At 39.3% G+C, this 18,755-nt stretch overlaps 2 non-coding genes across 2 annotated transcripts; one reads left to right on the plus strand and one right to left on the minus strand.

Annotated features, from left to right (window-relative positions):
• The first annotated feature begins 15,978 nt into the window (after positions 1 to 15,978).
• TRNAA-AGC (transfer RNA alanine (anticodon AGC)) lies at positions 15,979 to 16,051 on the plus strand. The gene has a single exon. It is a non-coding gene; the product is annotated as a tRNA-Ala (tRNA).
• A 2,401-nt stretch (positions 16,052 to 18,452) lies between these two features.
• On the minus strand, positions 18,453 to 18,525 carry TRNAA-AGC (transfer RNA alanine (anticodon AGC)). Its single transcript has one exon. It is a non-coding gene; the product is annotated as a tRNA-Ala (tRNA).
• Between the last annotated feature and the right edge of the window lie 230 nt (positions 18,526 to 18,755).

Raw genomic sequence — 18,755 nt, forward strand, 5'->3', positions numbered from 1 at the left:
GGAATTGTCATTTTTATTTTATCTTCGTATTTCAAGCCGATCTTCGCATGCAGATCAGACCTGAGATTTAATAAAAAAATCACGAAATAAATTATTTGACTTCGACATATGTAGATCAGGTAATTATTCTTACATGAATTTACTTATTTTTTCCGAAAACTAACTTGTCTCTGACACTTCCCGTACTTACTGCAACAAAAATATCAAGGGTTTACACCCCTCGTGTTGGCAGGTGTCCATGGGCGGCGGTGATTGCTTCCCATCAGGTGGCCCGCATGCTCGTTTTCCACCTCTTATATATAAAAAAAACAATTGGTCACAATTCATACTAACCACTCCTCGCTTCGCTCGTCGTACCTAAATTTTCCTTTTTTTCGGCATATCAAGATGTGCCCGGTATAGAGCTAGGAATATCGACGAATGCGTTGCTCTAATCGATCTGCCGTATTGTTTCTCAGGTACATCGTGAAATGCCTGGCCAACTTTTAGGCATATCATGAAATGGCGCCATTACATGATATGCCTAGGAATTTCGTGATCTGGCGGATTTTATGATCGGCCGCCGACATACACAAGCTTTATCACAATTGTCATTGCTGGCATAACGTATAAAAAAAAAAGGCGACCCCGATGGAAACGAATAGTTACAGCATCACGCTACTACTATTTACGTCAAGTGCGCCTGCAGGATCACGTAACTGCTGTGTTAATTTGTTTCCGCGATTGCCTCTCAATATAGGACTTCGCGTAATTAATTACCACGGGCTTCCCAGGAGTCAAGGACCCCCTCCACAGCTAATGGAGGGCGTATTAGTACTTAGGTTAAAGCTGCGCTCGCAATGAGACCAATACATTATATTAAAGTAGGTATGCCCCGACATGTTTCGAACCAATTGTCTTTACTAAGATTGGGCAAAAAAAACGCAAAAAAAAGTTTCTAATACTGTGTGTGTATATCTACTATGATAAGTATGTTATGACATACTCGTATGTCTTTGGATTTTAACATAACGTGAGATGTCATTAAATTCAGTTTGAAGAAGGATATATTTCAATCAGTAAATACGGGGAGGTGTTTTTCCGGTTAATTACACAGTTATACCTTTAAAGCGACATCACCAAGCCACAACAAACAACAATCATAAACAAAAAACGAACCCAAAAACCATGTCAGCCCGATAAATGTACACCGACATGTTTCACAGCATAAAAGATGAGATCAAACGCGGAACGGTAAAAAAGGCAAAAACAAATCTGCGGTCCAGCCGCGGGACAGCGGTCACAATTTCATGCGCTCCTGGTCAAAGCCCGTGCTTTGCCCACCCTCATTTTTATCCAAAAGTAGCCGACACCATATGCACCGATACAGCCATGCTCAAAATGGCCGCCATGCAACAGGCTCTGCACACACAGAGACAATTTAGATACACGTATAGCACACATACAAACATTATCGTCCGACAGCCCTCGGGCGTCCGATGGTGCCGCCAACATATCGGTGTCGGCTCCGATATCGGACCGGACAATATGAAAGACAGATAGACATATTTCATACATTTTACTTGCCCCGATATCGTATCGGCGTCCGATACCGATATCGGATCGGATAATCTGAAAACGCTCTTAATAGACTTCTATAATTACACCAGCTGCTGTAATCAGTAAGGACTTTTTTCTGTTGTTAAAGGTTGTTTGGACAAAAAAGCTCTGAAGCGATAAGGCCTTGTAATTTTCTCTCTGTACGAGTACACCTGTTTTCTGTATCGCTTACCTAGCCCATGCAAGTCGCTGGTAGGCTGGTGTAAGTGTAGGTAAGAGCGTTTTCAGATTATCCGATCCGATATCGGTATCGGACGCCGATACTATGAAATAATATGTACCTGTCTTTTAGATTATCCGATCGGACATCGGATCATATTTCATACATTTTACTTGCCCCGATATCGTATCTGGCTAACCACGGTGAAAATAATTCGATTCTCTGACAGGTATTAGTTAATCTAAAAGCGACATCGTAAAATAAAACACGTGTTAAAAGACGTTTGAATTTAAATCTATCTTTTTTTTAACCCTACCTCTTGGAGAGAAACGACCACAACAGCGATATTTCTTGTCAGTTCTGAACCAGGATTTAAGTTAAGAAGGAGGACATGTTTCATTTCACAACGACCAGTTCTTACGCAAATTAGGTGCAAGAATTTAGAGTGAAAGCCGACAAAAGTTACTGAGATAATTTAGGGCTAACCAAATGGCCATCAGAGCCATAACCATAACGCGTCAGACAGACAGTGGAAAAAGTATGACAATGGAAATCACGTCAAACAATGTCGTTTATGTTTTGTTGAGATTCAAATTCTTAGATAGGAGAAGCGATAAGCTGACCCACATTTCTGCTGATGTACAATCACTTTGATGATCAATGCGCTCAAAAACGTCGATAAAATCTCAAAGCCTTAACGTCCTCTTCAGTTATTTTTGACACTCGTTCGTTTACATAAAATCTAAATGTGCCAAGTAAGCAAATATTTCGGAACCGCTCACGTTTCTGATTTCAGATAATCTGCGAATTCGGCATTATTGTCATGCCCGGGACAACCGATACGGGTACAGGCACACGCACAAGTACACGCACGTAAGGACGCCCGCAAAATCTAATTTCCCCAAAAAGTAACCCGAATAAACTACAAGCGTTCTTAGCAATACAATAACAATTCTGGCAGTCATGTACCAGGGAGCAAGGAGTAAGGGAGGGTCGTTCCGTTTTCATTCAATGCCATTCATATTCAGCTCACGCAGCTCGCAGGGCTAGTGATTGCCGATACCTGCGATTGGGAGTACTGCCGTGCGTCCCTGCTGTCCTAGTGACCCCGACTTATGAGGGGCAGTTTGTTAACCTATTTCTCAACGATGTTTTATTTGGTTATTGTGCAAATTAATATATTTTTTCCGTAATGACATCGTCAACGTACAGCAAAAGACAAAGTTAGGCGTTAAAAAATGAAGAAACAATTGAATTACATATACGTTTAATTATTATACGTAAGGTGCCTGTCTTCGAATTATTCCGAATTCCGGAACACCTGCACATGGTTGCTTAGTGTAACTAACTACTCTTGCAAATGTATTTCAACATTTTTAAATTTAGATTATAAAATCCGACGAAAAACATTTACAGGGTCCAAAAACCTCCCAAATACTATACTTTTCTCTCTTCAATGTATTACGATTACGACCAACGTGTTTGTTAATGTTGACCCAAGGACTTATTGCCGACATTAATTTCATTTGCACAGCAGTGATAAATCACAGAAATATGGGAAATATGTATGTTAATTATATCATGACACTTCGCTCCTAAGATAAAGCTACAGGTACAATTTAACACGGTAAGGCATTTCACCGTCAAAATGTGCGCTCATTCTTCAAGGAAAAGCTCCTCAAAGGGCAAAGGATACGAGTAAAAAAGGGGAAGCAAGTGAGTAATCTGTGTTTAGCCCTCGCCCCGCGCAGGCGCAGCCACCATCAAGATAATTTGACTCATTCAACGTAAGGATTAATCCTGAAGGAACGCAGTGGAAATAACTAAACAGTCCGTCGTTTCCGTAGCCTCGCAGGGCTCTAAATTACTTGCTCTTATTAGGGTTCCGTACCACACTAGGAAAAACAGGCCTTCCAGCATGTTTTAATCTGTACAACTGACATTGAACCTTAGGGTGCTGAAGGAATTAATTGCTCAAATAATCTTAAAAGTGTTAGATGTACTTTTTCTTTATGTTGTGGCAATTAATTATCTGTTATTTTTTGCCTTTTGAGTTCATCTTGACAATAAATTATTTTATTTCATGAGCTAAAAGTTATGGTGATAGACTTACACAATGACGCGTGGGGTTCGGGTGGAATTTCTCATATATACCCAGTTTCTGATAATAACGAATCTCGTTATGGATATCGATAGGATATTAGCATATTGAGGATGGTTATACGCTGCTTTTATGCCAGAAAAATGCATAGATCCTGCAAATTCGTGCTGAGAAATCCGCAGACAAAGTACCCGAATATTTTGACAATAAAGAGTAGAAAATAGATGAAAAAAACTTAAAATTTGCATAACAGTAGCAGCATGCAAGCGCTTTGCGTCAAAATTGCAATCAAATGTAACCCACATGGCGCGAATATGATTCCCGTATTCCTTCCACCAGCCTCCTGGTCGGAGGAAAATCATCCCGACGAAGTTGACGGGCCCACTGGGAGCTTTGGGAACAATTGCGTCAGCAAATATGCGTAACGATATAACATACCCGACCGGGAGATTGTGATGGTCGAATGTGCGCATCATCAAGTGAAACGAAACTTTTAGGTTTGTACGAGTATGTAGCTAGAATATAGAAACTGCACGACTTGTCTAATCGCTACTCGCCCTGCCTTCATACGGGCGATGAATTTCCTTCATTCAAACCTTATTTAAAAAGTGTTTTTTGACGTTAGAGGCGACTGAGGATATAGGTTAAGGTATACCGTAGGCGACAGGCTAGCAACCTGTCACTATTGTACCGTTTTTGTCAAACTTAAAACCTAAAGTTGCTAAAAGTGGCTCCGAAGCGGTAACGTTTCGTGTGCTCTGCCTACCCCATTTGGGAATACAGGCGTGATGTTTGTGTGTGTATGTGTGTTTTTTTAACCCAATATTTTCGCTGTTCTTGCAATAACAAAAGCATAAGGGTGAACGAAGCCAGACGAGCGTGATTATTTGCGTAAATACGCGACTAACAGCTCAAAAAATTGCGCTCGTCTGGCTTCACCCTAACATGTAAATAAACAAACTCGAATTCGCATTTAAAACATATAAAAAGGAGTATAAATTTAGTATCATTTCGTAAAATTACTATATGTGGGCTAACGTCTTGATTCTTAAAATCAATTGAATACCTTCCACGTGTGAGTTATTGGAAATATTATTACAATTTCTAACGTCGCCTTTCGCGAGATACAAATATTAGGTACCTAATTAGTAAGATACACATCAAAAGCAAAGACGCACGATTTTGCGCTGGGATTTGAGTCAACATAAAATAAATGAGTCATGGTAGCGTGACTATCTTACCAATACTTACAGGTTTTAACGAATTACTCTTAGTAATTACCTTACAGTAATCATATTAACAACGGATTACAGATCCTGATTTACTTTTTGATTACCTTTAATGAGCTCTAGTGAAGTTTTCGTTAATTTCTTTTATTCTATAGTTACTAAATACGCACGCAATAAAACCTACAGGTGTATGACTGAGTCTCCGTTGGTACCTATACATATTTTGTGTTTATGTTTGGTTATGTAGTTAGTAAGCATCACTTTGCACAAGAATTTTAGCATCAGAGCGCGACGCCAACAAACTGTTTTACAGTTTGGCGTACTGTAAGTATATTGTTATGTATGTGCTAATATTAATAAATGAATAAAAAAAAATATTTTTTTTTTCTTCTTTATCATATTTTTTTTCTTGCGCGCGATATTTCGACCAACCGCATATTCTACGTGTGTGGAACCTTTCAAACTATTAAAAGACACAAAATATAAGCCAAGGCAAAAACTATAAACCTACAACAACTTCTACATAATACAATAATTCAGATTATGTATTATTATGGAAGTGAGAGTTGGATTCTTACTCAAAGATATAGGTTGGAAGCTCTCGAGATGTAGATCTCGAGAACGGAGAGGACAATTTGACAGCAAGGAAAACGAATGAGAAGTTTTTAGGATTGATTGCGGAAATTAAATGCTTGCTAAAACTTTCGAATTCCTTAGATTCACTTCCAATGTGCTCGATAGTCGTGCGAGGCACGAAATCTGTGATTTTTTTTACCAATGTTCTGGAAGGCAAAAATTGTAGAGACAAAGAGGAAGACAATCAAATTATTGCAATCGTCATGTACTGCATGCAATTCCAACCAACAGGGGATTAGTTCAGGTTTATTTTAAAGTTGCATTTCCTGTGAAGTTCCTAACGGGAACGACGACACCGGCTTAATTACAGGCGGGGCAGCGACGGGGATTAATTAAAAATGCCAATTTTGAGAGCATTGGTATTGCAGCGCGCTATCGCAGCACGCGGCAGGACAGCCCGTGTCCCGTGGGACGGCTAGGAATTCAGGGATTGTTTAATTTTACACTGATTGCTATGTTCACAGAAAGTTAAGTTTTACGTCGTGGTGTAAACCCGGTTAAGGTAGAGCTCTTTTTAGGGTTTTCAGGGTTCTAAAGGGTGCAAGGGTGCTATTATTGAGACTCCGCTGTCTGTCTGTCTGTCTGTCCGTCCGTCTGTCACAGGGCTCTATCTCTTGAGCTGTCCTTGTCACGATTATTTATTACTGTGGTAACAACAAATACTAAAAACAGAATATAATAAATATATAAGGGGGGTTCCCATGCAACAAACGTGATATTTTTGCCGTTCTTTGCTCGATATTAATAAAGGCAACAGGTAGACGCTTCAAATATTCATAGAATATTTAGTTGCATAATCACTTTAAAAATAAATGATGAAATTAAAATAAATTAACATTTAAGGGGGGCTCCCATACAACAAACTTGTTTTTTTTTTTGCCTTTTTTTACTAATGTCTATTTTGTATAGATAATGGTACGGAACCCTTCGTGCGCGAGTCCGACTCGCACTTGGCCGGTTTTTTTACGACTGCTAAGCAGCCCGTGGAGCCCGCCTATTTTAATGCAGAAACTAACAGTATATGGTCGAAGTGGCAATGGGTGCATGAACATAACATTGAAATATGTTGTTAAAAGCATGTATTTCAAAATGTAGCTCTGCTAACTTGTAATAACATCGGTTTAATCCGACTCTTCATCGAGAGAGAAGCGCACCACGACAACAAGCGGTCCAGCAGTTAGTAATTACACTAATTACAATCAATAGTGTAACATGAAATGTGTTTCCCAATAGTCAATAACGACGTGGTGCCAACGACTATCACGCTACGCCGGCTCCGACTCGCAGCAATGTGGCAAATGGCCAAAGGAATCTGACAACAAGCGAGGAACTCAGCCCATCTCGCACAAATTAAATTCAAATAGAGCCGCACGCCTCGATACCCCCAACAACTCTGTACATTATCGGAATTAAAATCCAGACTCATCAAGACAATATTAGAAAGTTTGCATTCGGGATCATCCATAGCGGACTAATATTTCAATAAATATTAATGTCGAGAAAACTTTGCGCGCAATCTCGGGTGGTGGAATTCAAATATTGTTCGCGCCAGACTCATTAATTAATAGGCGACAAATTGAGAGCTTAGAGGCTTCGCGACTAGTAGTTGGATTTTAGATAGTGTATTAGTCTATAACAAAAGTAGAAAACAATACAGTTTCTTGGTAAAGTGCTCAGCCGAGTAGACAATAATAACGAACTGAACGCGCACTGACTGGAAATCAAATTAATCGTAGATAAAAAGAGCCTTTGTTGGTTTTGTAATCAATTTCTCGATAGGCAATCACCAGGAGCTCAGCGCAGCGAGGAGATTGGAGCACGTAACAAGCCGATGGACGGGGCCTTTCATAGGAGGTCCGGAGCAACAACTAAACAAACGGGGCCCCGCGGCCATCGAGGGCGCTCCGCCAAGGGCCCTTAATCCACTTAGCTCCCGCGACTTGCACGCTTAATTGTGCGAGTAATTTATTTACCCGATGAACTCCGAAGTTATTCAAATTTGCATGTTATTTACTACTCGAAAGTCATAAACGTTATATCGCTTAATTAATAACAGCCTCTGAATAATCAATTTGTTAAAGGTGACATTAGAAACGTGCGGGCGGGCGCCGGCGACGTGTAATGTATGCTCAAGCGGAAGCAGTCAATACGTGTAAGCAATAGTCGACCGCGTTCGACATGAACGTGTGATGAACGGCCTTCCCCGTGTTCAAATCCTCGACACGAGTCAAATTGTTGCTATTAGATCCGTTTACGACCTTAATCCTTTTGTTAGTTATAATCTAAAGCCTGTTTAAGACCTGTAAGAAAAATCGTATAAGTTGCATTACATTGCGAGGCCGTAAAGACAACGAGTTTGTAGTGGTCAATCGAGCGCCCCAATATAATGCAATTTGCACGATTTTTCTTGCAGGTCTATCTCTAAACTGGGCTAAGGACTGATCCACCATTCAATAAAGTAACGCTATCTCTCTTTATTCGGATAAAACAAATAGAGACGGCATCACAGCTATCTGTCACACAAAATGTATGCAGCAATTACATTAAAACGTTCGCCGCAACATACAACTACAATGTAAAGAACACGGTACTCGGTTGTATTGGGCAATCGACAGCTGTAACCGCTGCAATATGACTGTCGCAGTCGACGGACGGACTAGTGTGAAGATGGCGTTTGTTCGCCCAAGTTGTTTGGAGCAAGTTCGGCGAACGCATTATGAGAAGTAGTAAATTGCCGTATATGACACGACTAAGTGTACACGAGGAAGTGGAGATAGTTTAGTTACTGTCCCAGAAGTTGTCAAATTTGAGCCACTAGCAATAGAGATGACTGCAGTCATCTATTAGATTAGACAGTTAATTACGTGTATACCAGTATGAAATAACTGGGAGCGCCAAAAGTTCGCATACACTTCGCTAGTCATACCGTAATTTTTGTCCAAATATCGTTTGCCATAATTTTCGCACTGAAACCATACAGTTTTCTGATTTTTTTAAATGGTCATAGTAAACTATAGGTTAGGTTTGTTTTATAACAACAACAATTATTGGATTCAGAGAAAAAAGAGTCATGACAAACAATCGTTCTGACAAACATTACATTCGTACTTCCAATAAGTATGCGAGCCGATATGGACCCGAAATAGCTAAGTGTATTTATAAAAACGAATCCTTCTCTAGGCCGCGTGCTACAATATTCGAGGCATGTTTTAAAGCTAAAGGGGTGTTCTAAGATCGCGGCGTTCGCAAACATCCAACGCAAACAGCGATACTTCCGCCGAGACAAGGACAGCCCCGTCTCCAGCAAACCTTGATTCACCAGAATAGAGTCGATATTCGTCGAGTAGGCTTCATAGAAACTTCAATATTAATATCGCAGGTAAACTGGAAGATGGTTCGAATAAAGAATAACAAAGCACGATGATAAAATAACACACTCTTTGCGAGCGATTTATGCAAAATTTCGATCATATAGTAAGCACTCAGAATGTTTTATTACAATTTTTACCATGTATTTTCAACATACTGCTGCAAAAATTCCATGTTTATTAGATATGATACGTTTGACTACTTATATAAGCTTCAGAAAAAATAAATATTAATTGGCTGTACAGATACAGCCTTATTCCTAAAAATGTCGTATTTTTAATCAAAATTTCTCAAGAAAACATGGGCTATTGAAGTCGAGTATATTTTTTTAGTTTTGGAGAGGTTTTCGGTCGATGAGCGACAGCGCGTAATTAGGCAATCAGGAGTTGTATAGCGGCCAGCTATTACAGCCAATCTCAGGCACAATGGCGCGTCGGGACCGAGGCTCGAAAATGATCGCAATTTTTCGACTATTACCAAGAGATGGTGCAAGCTGCGGGCGAAGCGCGTAACGATAAAATAGAAAACAATCAAGGAAAGCCTAAGTAATATTTTTAACCAGTACTTACCCGTGGCTTCGCACACGTAAACCATTAGATCCAGCAGCTGAATTGATATTTCAGGATTTTAAAAAAATCCCGAAAATTAAATCGTGGCTTCTTGGCGTTACATTAAAAACAATCATGTCAAATTTCATGAAGCATTGTTTTTTGGAATTATTTTGGGAATATCGGAATAAAAAGTAGCCTACATTTTATTCCAGATGTACAGCTATCTACATACCAAATATCATCCAAATCCGTCCAGCCGTTTTAGCGTGAAGGAGTAACAAACACATACTCACTCACTCACAAACTTTCGCATTTAACTATAATATTAGTAGGATACATGACAATTCTCCAGGGAAAACGAAATAGATTTGTAGTATTCTTATTCGGACAGTTTGCAGTACCAAGTTATGAATACGATCCATTACTTTAGCACGTGGTACTGATCTACACCGTACTGGCTCTGTGCACGACATCAGCGCCACCTAGCGTCCGCAAGGTTGTCGGCTCTGAGGTTCTGATGTTTTGAAATTTCATTGCGACATTATGACAAAAAACAAGCCTATAAAATTACTGTGATACCGTGATTTGGGTGGACAAAGGGCTGTGAATTCATTTTTGGTCATTAAAATTAAATAAGGTAAGTAAAATTTATTCAAAGTGTGTTTTATTTTGGTTATGTCAGTTTGTTTACTTCATGTTTAGTCGTACTTTTATTGTAAAACGAAAAGATAAAGCTACTTTAATGGTTTCTTTAAAGAATAGTAGGTAATAAATTAAATATCGTTTTCAGATCAAAATAATTACGTATTATTTTGACGACCGGTTTTGTGTGTATTACTCAATATAAAATTTGAACCACAAACCATTTCAAAAGGAAAATTGTTGGTATCTGCTGGACATGTCCGGGATGTAGAGGAATTAAGAACAAAACAGGGACTGTGTTCAATAATTCAAGAAGACAAACATCTATTACTAAAATTAGGCAGTTAAGTCTACACAAAATGCTTTGTTAATGACAGAATCATATGAGTATGACAGATGACAGAGCCACTATTAGCGCTGCGATAGATTTCATTACCCCCACCTAATACTTCGCACCCAGCCAATTGTAGAAACAAACTTCAAAGACGCCGAGCTTATTCGCTCACTCAGTACTTACAAATAACACGATATAGCTACATACTAAGCGTGGCCGGACTGAACAAAGATCGACCCTAGGTACTTAACACTTATTCGAGCATATGCAACTGTCGTTAAACATGATAAATGACGTTAATCGCGCATAGAACTTCCTCGCCCCTCTCTTGCAGCCGGCCCCGCCAGTGACCCGGGCGAAAGTCGTGCGAACTTAAATTGGATCGCGCGAACTCGTGTTTCGTTTGAGATCATCCTGTACGTAAATGGCGACACTAAAAATTGGTAGTGGTGTGGGAGAAACTCTACAAATTTGTAAGGGGTTTCGGTGCACTATATAATTCAAAAATACCGGCAACAAGTTTTTTTTTTAAACAAGTAAAGCAAAAGTTTGGTGGTTACCATTTATTTTTCAAATCGACAGTGAAAACACTACGGCAAACTGGCCTGAAGCTAAACATGAACACACAGATGGGCCAAACTGGTTTGCATTAACACGATATTTTTACAAGTTTCACCGTGTTGGTTATACATCAAATATTCAAAGGCGGATTTAACACGCTTTCAGTAATCGGATTGACTTAAAATTTGGTGGATTGGTTGGATGACAACGCCAGCATAGTCAGCAAAAACATCTTAATATTAAAAATGGTTTTTTCAAACTTATACAAGTTGCGATCATGCAGAGTTTTTACGCAATAACAAGCGAAATGTATTCCAGCGAAGTCATATCCAGGACCATATAAGTCTTGATTAGCAAGTAATTAGTGTTATTAAAATCGCTGGTGGGAATTAATCAGCCCCGAGCGCCGAGCCGGACTCGTCCCAAACTAAGTTTAATTGCGGGCTTCGATGGCAACATTAATTTGGTTTAGTACTATTATGAAAATTCTGTCATAATATAGCATAGTTTTGGTCGACCGATGAAAATAAAGGTTTTGAAGTCACCGCATATCATCATCTCGGCCTACTGGTACACGTCCCGCAGCTGGGCATAGGCCTCCCCCAGAATGAGAATTGGGTTGTTAGTTGCTACGCTGGCCCAGTGCGGATCGGGAATTCAACACACCTCATTGAATAGGGTAATTACACCATAAAACAATAATTAATTTATTTTACATGAACATAGGAGCAGAGGCAGAGCTAAGAGGTGATTGGGGGGGGGGCCTGAGCGCTTTTCAGCTAGATTGGTAGATGCATGCCCAGGATAGGGAAGAGTGGCGGAGGAAAGGGAAGGCATGCCTAGCAGTGGAACATCCACCACCAAAACGTTTCATATAAAAATGGCGGCCAAGACTCACTAAGCTCATAACGCTTTCGCTGTAAAAAAATATATAAAATCACAGGAAAAGCTAAGCCCCTAAGCCCTAACTTTACTACCATACATCTTGGTTTAAACACGGCTTGGCGTTTCATAGATCTTAGCGTGTCTGTCAACGTCTCAGCATGAAGAAGTAACAAACTTTCGCATTTATAATATTAGTATACAGGACAAACACACAAAAATATCTTACGTCGTCCGACGAAAACAAGTAAGTTCTCAAGTCTCTCCTAAATGAGTGAGTTAGGCGCAGGTATGGCCCAGGAATTGTATGGTTTCGAGTTGTGGTAGTTAGGTGGTTCATGTGCCTCATAAAACGATTATGCGTAAAGTCTACGTTTCTATTGATTCATGAAGAACACATACCTAGAAACACGTATCCTCGCACATCTCTGGTGGAAACGGAGCCTTATTATGATAGATACAATTTGTATGAAAGTTTTCCGTTGTAACACAAAAGTTAACCATACAATTGTAAGGGTAATTTTTGTGTCACAACGGAACTTTTTCCAGACAGTTGTTATATATAAAATAAACCCCTTCTTTGTAGAAAATACAAACTGAAATATAGATGCACAGAAAAACCAGAAAAATAAGACCAGCGCTGGGAATCGAACCCAGGTCCTCGGCATTCCGTGCCGTGTGCTATACCGCTACACCACCGCTGGACAACGATACAGACACGAATTTCTCCTATGCACCTCATATCTCAGCTTGTGTTGTTTCTTATTTAGCCACTTAGCGACACTAGCGACATCTATGCCGTGCCCTCATCGAGAAACTTTTCGGCACTCCATCGGAACTAACCGCTCACCCGAACATGAGATATCGTTATTAAGCAATCAAATTAAGATTGTTTTTTTTTAATCTTTTTATATTTTTTTATATTAAATCCAATAGACAGTAGTATACACCTGACGCCAATGTCACCCTCGCACGAAATGCGTATTTCACTTATACGAAGGATAAAACATAAATTAAACGTCAAGTCTTAGCTCTAAGTAGCTTCAATTTATCTCAAGGTGTGAACTGCGTAAGTAGGAGATAATTACGGCGGTTTTGTTTTGTACCCGTCCCAACGTGGGTGAGTGTATGAGTACGTACGCATATTCTTGTCAATAAATATATTTTCAGATTTATTAGCTGTGCTCTTGAATTCGTTTGTAAATTTAATACCGTTTTCATCTCATCACACTTGCTCGTCAATGATGTTATTCCATGCCTGTATACCAAAGGACAATGGCCTCAATTGTTCCCGCGGGAATTATGGATTTACGTAAGTATAGTTTTTCTCCACAAGGGAGTTATGACTAGTTTTTAAAAGTTAGTAGGTACGTCATTTCAGACTAGAGAGGTTTCAAGTCAGCCAACGTTTTATTTACATCTTTAAAACTTAGCTATAACCCAATTTTACCCCATAAAAATTGCCACACTTCATGAAACTTCGTTATTATTATATTTTAAATTTATATATCAAATTGACAAGATTTCATATTTCTAAGACTATAATTTGATTCGTTCTCTGTATTCTGTAAAAAAAGTGATGACGTAAATCTGACATTGACGTTGTCAAAATTTTGTTGTGCATAGCGTGTGGTTTGCATACATAGGCGGTTTGGTTCTTTCTTGCTCTGAAACTTAAAATATAAGACTTCTACCACGATTTTAGCTATTAATAACCGATACTGATACTGGACTACAGATAAATACGACACTTGGCTTTCTTACGGATACGGCGGATGATCATAACATTGACGATTTGGAACGAAATGTTTATCCGGTGCCTTCGATGAATCACGTTTGCAATTGCAATTAGGCACGAAACAATATTTGGTATACTTCGGACGGGTATACTTCGTCTATCCATTCGGTCTATCCATTTCGATCACAACTAGGTTCGGGCTGCTGATCTTGTTTGAATCAATAACACTAACACGTCGGTCGTTCGTTATTCGTCAAGTGTCAATATCAATGTCAAATGACAGCTCTTTTTTCTGGTGAAAAAGGCAAAGGAAACATCTATTCTGTGGTATTATTGCTGAATTAAGATATATATTTTTAATTTTTTGTATTTTTTAAAATTTTACCGTGTTCAGGAGGCAGGAGGAGGAAAAGTGTCAAGACGTAAGAAACAAACTAACGTTCACATTGACAATATTAGTTAGGATGAATACTTAGTTAATATGCAGCAATGTGCCGGGTGCATTTTCTTTAGATCTGAATAAGGATGTTTCGTAAGAGCTGGCATGAACGGAAGGAATGAGATGAATTTAATATGGATATTGCGGCCAGATCTTAGAATTATGAAATGGCCAGCTAAAACTGACCATCATTAAAACGAAGTTTGTGAATTCATTCACGTTTGGCTTTAACTGTTTAATGCAAAACGTGTAATGAGGTTTAGGTTAGATCAATTTGCTCTTATATATGCGATATATCTTCATGCAATTTAGGCTATGCAAGAAAGTCTAGATACAATTATGTGAAAATGATACGACCCAGCTCTTTTAAGCGCTTTTCTTTCGCGCTGTAGTGTGTGCGCTGTGCATGCGACGCGGAGGCTCCCTGGAGCCGGATGCATTTTAGCAATTCTAATTCTACGATCACACCAGCACCGCATAAATATGCAGATATTGACCTTAATCATTTCGCTCCTCGAGTTTATGATGCCCTGGTAGTTTAAAGAGATTGAAGTGTAAATTATCTTCATTTCGCCCGTGACTTTGTATGCGATGATTTCAAGAAAAGAAAGTGAACGGTTTAATAAAAAAAAACATTGTTTATAGTTTACACTACTTTATATAACTACTATACGAGCCGTATTTTGCACAACTGCTTTCCTTCACTCGTTTGAAAATTTGAGACGCTTCGAGCACTCAAATGATAAGTTATATAAAGTATCAAAGGAAGCGCTAAAAGGTTTCTGTAACCGGTCAAAGTGAAAGTTGCGCACCGCAGCAATTACTGTCCCCGCCCCGGGCGCCGGCCGGAGTTGCCAGAGTTGAGAAAAAAAATATCCAAAGTGGGGTAAACATATTTCTAGCTTTATATAGATATCTTCCAAAGAGCATTTTTCCCACGAATTTTGCAAGAGTACGGCAAGTCTGCTGTAGGTAATCTAGTTGTTAATGAAAGTTCAGTGCTTCTAATACTTTAGTGATCTTGTTACCAATTGAGTCTGACACAGTGACACAGTCTACAAAACTGTAAGATAAAATCCCAGATAAAATAATACTAAGGGCCTGTTTCACCACTTGTCGACTAACTTTAAGTGACGGATATCAGTGATGCGAGTGCGAGTGTGTTTATAATTTATGTACTTATTTCTTTACGAAGAGATATACATAATGTACTATATTATTATTATTATTATTTTTTGTTTTTCAACTAAATTTTTGAAACTAACCAAAGCTCAAAAGCAGCGATCGATTGCTCTCTCAGAATGATGACGCTTCTATGTAACTAGCCCTAACACAGGCCTTGGTCTTTTTGGGCTGTTACTGCACACTTGTCTCTAAACGCTTATCTGGATCAGTATCACAATAAGTCTTAATATTAGTGAAATACTAACTGTATCAATGTTGTTGAATGAATGAATAAATAAATAAATAAATGCCGTCTTTGTTTGTTTTGTCCGAATAAACACAGACGGCATTACTTTTATCTGACACTTAAAGTTAGTCGACAAGTGGTGAAACAGGCCCTAAGTGTACTTACTAAACCATAACAATGAGTCGACCAAAATAAAAAGAAAATAGTATAACTGTGGATCTTACAAAAACTCGGTAAATTTCCAGAAAAAGGGAAATTTCAGGCATACTGCACTGCGACGCCGCGCTTTTTCAATAGCATTGCTTTGATTCGAGCTCCGAATCACCGGGGGCGTAGCTCAGATGGTAGAGCGCTCGCTTAGCATGCGAGAGGTACCGGGATCGATACCCGGCGCCTCCAATGTCAAACAATTACACTTTTTATTAATTTTTGCGCAGATTTGTTAAAATCTTGTACAGCACGTACTTCACATACATACGCACTATTTGTGGTATTCAATAAAGAATATATTTTTCTTTTGTGCTTTTGGAAAGAACATTCAAATATTTTTGCGCATGATTCTCATTTTAAGCTTATCTTATTCAGGGCATTATTTTAAGTAAAAAAATGGCATTATTACATACGACGACGTAGTTTCAACTTATTCCATCATCTCCCTTGCACCATCGAATGACCTGACGTGGTGACTGAATGTACTCTTATGTTGCTGATATTCCGGTCACTCTACAAAGTGCTTCGGTTCAGATTTTACAGTGCGGACGGCTACAGAATGGAATTCGCTCCTGTCATCTAAACACGCGGCAGCGTGTCAGTCAAGCCAAGTTCAAGCTAACAGAACTGGCGAGCAGCACCGTGAGTAATTTTACCCGAACCATTGTAGCCACATTTGACCCTCCATAACTCAAAAACTATTTCACATAAACATGCCAAATTTGGCTCATCTGTTGAAATTTGTGAGATACATATGTGCTCCAAATTTCATAAACACACCACAAACGGGTATTTAGATATTAACATCCAAAAAGCGTCATTTTTGTCACTGACTCTATATTATAGCCTTCGCAAGTTGTAAAGCTGTAAGTTCTTATTTTATTTTTCCGAAAATTGGGCCTGCTGGTAGAAAGTAGCCATCGAACAGAAGGGATCTTTCATGACTGTTTTAGTAGGTACTTAATAATAATTCGTAAGAGAACTAGCCAAGTCAGACCAGGCTTTAATATATTATCCTAAGTTATAGTCAAAATACCATAAACGGGACTTATCATGCTATTATTACACAAGTAATATTTACCTCGACGTTTCGGCAACGTTACAGTTGCCGTGGTCACGAGTAGACTCCTTGAGTCTACTTGCATTCGTTCTCATTTCGCATTTATGTTTTGATGGGAACTGTTTTCCCGGATAAGTACGGTCAAGGACTTTAATTCATGACCCACCATGGAACCATTTCACAGTAAACGTCATAGTGACATCGCATTAATTAACAAGGAAAATCGTAATGACTTTTCCTTTGAAAAGGTTCCATGATGGCCCATGAATTAAAGTTCTTGCCCGTACAATTTAGGGCTAGTCAAAGCCAGAATTAACAGGCTGTTACTGAACTAGTGAGTTACATCTTCGCCCTAATCTGCACTTACCATCCGACGAGACAGAAGTCAAGCGCTAGGCAAGTTAAAAATGTAAATACTTAGTCATGTTGTAAATTAACATTTCCCCGCCTAACTCGTAGGACCCGGCGCTATCCGCCCCTATTAAAATTAGTTTCTCGGGAATTGAAATACGGTCCTCCGGGATTGCACTCGCGGCCCTTTATTTCTTCTAACGCCTTCTTATCCCCTGGTACTGGATAATGCGAAGGATAATGAGGTTAGAGCGAAGGGCGACAGCGCGGTTTGTTGTTGCAACCTTGTTGTATGTACTCTTGACTATGTGACAGACGCAGGCAGACGCTTTTTGTTTAACGGTGTAAGATGGTGACAGAAAGAGATGGTGAAAGCGATGGCGAAAGACCGCGCGTTGGACAATAAGGCCTCCGGTGCCATTCTTTACCGACCCGGATTTACTGACCGACATGGATAACCGACCCTGCACTACATTAAAACCCACGTCACGAAATATCAGCCGCCGGGCTCGTACTGCGATTTAAATCCCAACAAAAAAAAACACGTGAAAGACATGACAATATAGTTAAATAAATAAACTGCCAAAGGGGTAATACCGACTTTGTTTTTTCGTGAACCTCAAAGATAAACATACCTTCATTTGTTCAGAAAAAATACAAGAAGTTTTACTATTTAATACGAGTATGTGTACTTCTTATTTCACCAGCCAGTTAAATTCAAATCATTCAAATCATTTATTCAGTAAATAGGGCACTTTTACACGTGGTTTTTTAAACTACCAGCGCTTTCGGAAAGACCATCATTGCCAAGAAGAATGCGCCGCGAGAAACAGTTTGGTAAGTTGAACTAAAAAAATCCTGTAAATGTCCCTAAGATTTTTAAAGTGTAGTTTATAAATGTTTCCCTGCATTGTTCAAAGCGACGTCAAAGCCGTAACTATATCTTGAATCAAAAAAATGTGATAAAAACCTTGTGCTGTGGTTTCTGATACTTTTAAAACACCTTTTATTCTCTTATATCATAACTATATCAGAAGCTTGAAGCCGCTTTGAAATAAAGCGATAGAGCAAGCTACGTCAAGTGCTACGAGTCTACAAACCCGTGGGAACACGGGATCTGCTACGCCGTAGCACGCCGTAGCAGCGTAGCACTAAACAAAAATATAGCAAAAAATACGTTGGAGGCGCCGGGTATCGATCCCGGTACCTCTCGCATGCTAAGCGAGCGCTCTACCATCTGAGCTACGCCCCCGATGATAACAATGATCAAATTTCATGATAGTATTAATTAAATTGAAAGCAAGCGTACGCACTGCGCGACAAGCCTTTCACTTTAAATCTGGTTCCGTATACTGGTTATGCGGTCACATGCGAATTGCCTTGGGACGTTTTTATCAGAAGCATTTCTGCAGAGGACACAGGACTTTTGATTTTTTTTCCGTGTCGAATTATGCCTGCTAGCTGTTAACACTTACTAACATC

The sequence above is a fragment of the Choristoneura fumiferana genome, chromosome 15 (assembly GCF_025370935.1).
Source record: "Choristoneura fumiferana chromosome 15, NRCan_CFum_1, whole genome shotgun sequence".
NCBI classification, from domain to species: Eukaryota; Metazoa; Arthropoda; class Insecta; order Lepidoptera; family Tortricidae; genus Choristoneura; species Choristoneura fumiferana.